Genomic DNA, 4171 nt, shown 5'->3' on the forward strand with positions numbered 1-4171 from the left:
TTAGAAATATGATGATGTACACACAAACATGCAAGATGTATACTTCAGTAATTATATGTATACACATTCATATGAAAGAAATCATGATGCATATCTTGAAATTCAAAAGTTTTATCACTTAAAACTTGTTAAAATTTAAGAGATTAACATTCTATTGTGCTTCTTAACATCATTTCGTTAAATGATTGTGATATAGTCAGCTCAAGAGAATGATTAAAGAAATAAACATGTATTTATTCATAAATTATATCATTAATTCTATGCCACAGGTGCTTTATAATCAACTCTTTATAGTAGCATAGAAACTGTAAGTGTTTTTTGATAGCAATATAAATTCAAATGAGATTATAATCAGTAACATACTTGTTTAATTGTTCTAGTTTTTCTATGATATTCATTAGTCCAATCAGATTATTCGAATTTTTTTCCTAAACAATGTATCTGCCTAATCTTGAATTTTTTTAACCAGTTCAGCAAATATTATAGTAGTTAGGTGTATGGTTTCACAGGGAAGCTAAACACAGTTTTACATTTGTATGCTATTTATGTATACATACACAAGTCATTTAATATTAAGTAAGTTATTTACAGCAATGCTGGAGTGAACATGCCTGTTAAGGAAAAAGTAAACTTATATAGTGAATCTATTGTAGCAAAGATGATTCTGTAGAGGATGTAGGAATGTGCTTTGCTGAGAAATTATTTTCCCAAGAAAGCACCCAGGGTTAGAATCAGATAAAGTTAGATTTTTATTCTTCAAGGACCATGTACTCACAATCTGACCTTGATCAAGTAGACCTTGTTCTCAGCATCCATTTTACCACTGACCACCCATGTGCCTTGGTATTTAAAAGCTCAGTTTCTTCAACATCAAGTAGCAATTACATGCATAATTTTCAATATTGTAAAGATTACAGAATTGCAATAAAATGCTTAGCTCACCCCAGTGTACAGTGACTGTTGTTATTGCTGTCAAGTTTCTCAAAGGTACACGTGATGAATAGTATATAAATAGTACTTATTGATAAATGTTTTCAGGATTACCATCTCGTAGAGAGTGGCAGAAGGCAAAAAAACACAGTTCCACCCTCACATGTTCATGGAGTGGAGTTAATAGTCTGTTAACAAAAACACACAACAAAAGTGAAAAGGAGCCACTAATAATATACTTGGAACAAATTTAAAATGTTATGCATGTAACGAATAAGGCATCCTAATGGATGTAGATTGAGCAGAGTGGGCAACACCCTTAGATCAGATCATCAGTACTTTTCCAAGGTGTTAATATTTAAATGGATGTAAAGGGATAGAACCACTATGTGAAAGCATGATGATTGTTGGCAAGGATATGGAGTAACCGACGCTTCTGCACTGTTGGAGGAATGTAAAATGGTGCAGTCACTATGGAAAACAGTATGACATTTCCTCAAAAAAATTAGAAATAGAATTACCATATGATCCAGTAATTCCACTTCTGGGTACTCAAAAGAATATCCAAAAGAACTGAAAGTGGGGTGTGGAGGAGATGTTTGTACACCCATGTTCAATGGCAGCATTATTCAGACCAGCTAGAAAGTGGGATCAACCCAAGTGCCCATGGACAGTGGATAAACAAAATATATATACATACAATGGAATGTTATTCAGCCTTAAAAAGAAGGAAAATTCTAACACATAGAGCAACATGGATGAGTCTTGAGGACATTAAGCTAAATACAATAAGCCAGTCACAATTAGACAAATACTATATATTTCCACTTATATGACACATCTAGTGTAGTCAAATTTATAGTAACAGAAATTAGAATGGTGGTCACCAGCGGCTGGGGGAGAGGCAGAAATGGGGGCTTGTTCTTTAACAGGTATTGTTTCAGTTCTGCAAGATGAAAAAGTTCTGGAGATCTTTTTCACAGCATTGTGAATACACTTAACCCTACTGAACCTCACACTTAAAAATGATTCAGAGTGGGGAGGGTATAGCTCAAGCAGTAGAGTGCATACTTAGCATGCACGAGGTCCTGGGTTCAATCCGCAGTGCCTCCTCTAAAAATAAATAAAAATAAATAAATCTAATTACCTCCCCCCAGAAAAAGAAAATGATTCAGGTGCTAAGTGTAATGTCATGTGTATTTTACCATAGTTTCTGTTTGTTTGTTTTTTAATCACGGTGATATGGCTTTAAAACAAAGGGAACAGCTTTAATGAATATCCAGAAGAGTGGGGTGGGAAGAAAACAAGGCAACTTAGTACTTTCTGGAGACTAAAAGGCCAAAGTTTAAGAAGCCTCCATTGTTAAAGATTATCCCAGGTCTTGCGGGCCATTATTAAGAGTTTTAATACCGCTCAGTGTAAAGTAAGAATGTATTGAAATGTTCCAGAAAGATCAACAACTTGGGAAGATGCCTCTTGTTTCTTACTGGGACTCTGACCAACTCAGAAACACGTGATAGATCTAAAAGGTGGTCTCTCTACTGAATAACCCAGTATTAATTGTCAAGAAAATATGTTATGAGTTCAAGAAAGGAAAGATAGTCACCATTGGCTATGTTTATGGGACTTACAGGGCCTTTCTGTAGACCTAGGAAATAAAAATAATCACCATTCCTTGTCATCATCCTTCACCCCAGACCCAAGGCAGGCTCTGTTAGGATGCCTGGGAAACAAAAATATTCAGAAAGATTCACTGAATTTGAGAGGAAGGAAGGGAAGGGAAGACAAAGGAATGGTTAGGATAAGAGGAGGAAAGGAGGGGGAGGGAGTGAGGTCACATAGCAACAAGGCAGGAGGCAGAATCTGAGAGGAAATTTGGTCAGGATAGTAAATAGATGTTTTAGGAAAAGTATGTTTAATTTTCATTTTTACGTTGTTTGCATTGCTGCTTGGTAAATGTTCTCCAGCTTCTTAATACCTCAGATAATCTGCACGTGTACAAATGCCTCATATAAGTATTTCAGAGAATAAAAATCAAGGATCATGTTGGGTTTCTTGTCTGGCTCAGTGAGGTAACTAAGAAAACATAACAGCCAGATGAGAAAGAAATGCTTGAGAAAGGGAGTTAGTAATGAAAAGCTGAAACTTCAGATCGCAGAGAATGAAATCCCTTAGGAAGCCACAAGACTTTCAGGAAAGCACTGGATTACCCACATGATCTGGGTGAGGGTAGCTGAGCCAGTCTACATTTCAGAGGGCAGTGCGACATCAGCTGGCATCTGAATTTAAAATAAATGAATAAAAAGCAGGACTTGAGTACTCCTTAAAGTTCTGTTCTTACATTCTCCTATGGAACTCACGAGAGCAGAGTGTGTGTAGTTCACCAATGCTGACTCATGAAATGTGCTCAATAAATATGTGTCTGATAAAGAATGAGTACCAGTTCCAAATTTATTACCAAATGATGCCACTTTCTCCATGGCCTTCTAAATTGGAAAACATCTCTTGACAAAATTTGCACCCACCCACAATCTCCTCCACTTCATATTAACCCAGGAGAAGCTGCTTCTTACGATGAGATGATGCAACTTCAACTTCTCTCCACCTAGAAAGTTGTTAAGGTGTCTTATCCTTCTGCTTCATCCGGATTCCTCCTCTCCTTCATCCAGAGTTTTGTTTCATGAATAATCTGTTCTCCTAAATCATCTTCTACTTTCTCCTTGTTATTTTGCTTTCCCCCTGCCTTCTGTAAGAGTAAGAGTAACCCCCTGGCGATGGGCAAAGAGACACCTGATTGGCGGTGCTGCTCTTCTGTCAGTCAGGGGCAAAGTGGGTGTCTAGCCCTTTTTCCATCTTAGCTTGATGCTTGGGTTGGTGGCCAGAGTTGTTTCATGCCTGGGGGTCCGGGAAAAAAAAAAGAGAATAAGTGTGATATCTTACAAGCGTCAAATAAATTAGAAACAAAATATCTCTGGAATTTGTTCATTTTTTCAGCTATCTCCTTATTCTGACCCTGTATTATCTATCAAATATCTTGACAAAAAATACTATTTCAAAATTAGCCTCTAAATATTTTGTAAACGTGCATATGTTTTATGTATTATTAATTCAATAGTAAGTATTAAAAAAAACTCAATATACAGTATTTTAATAAAGGGCTTCTATCGACCTAAAATGTTCAACAATATTCCAGATGTTTTAGTAAGAGGTAATTGATGTACTTTGACAATTTGACTAAATA

The 4171-nt window shown here is 36.2% G+C and overlaps 1 non-coding gene across 1 annotated transcript; it reads left to right on the forward strand.

The window, feature by feature from the left end:
- The first annotated feature begins 3693 nt into the window (after positions 1-3693).
- Positions 3694-3838, forward strand: LOC116149022 (small nucleolar RNA SNORA48). Its single transcript, XR_004132662.1, has one exon. It is a non-coding gene; the product is annotated as a small nucleolar RNA SNORA48 (small nucleolar RNA).
- The last annotated feature ends 333 nt before the right edge of the window (positions 3839-4171 follow it).

The sequence above is a fragment of the Camelus dromedarius genome, chromosome 1 (assembly GCF_036321535.1).
Source record: "Camelus dromedarius isolate mCamDro1 chromosome 1, mCamDro1.pat, whole genome shotgun sequence".
Lineage (NCBI taxonomy): Eukaryota > Metazoa > Chordata > Mammalia > Artiodactyla > Camelidae > Camelus > Camelus dromedarius.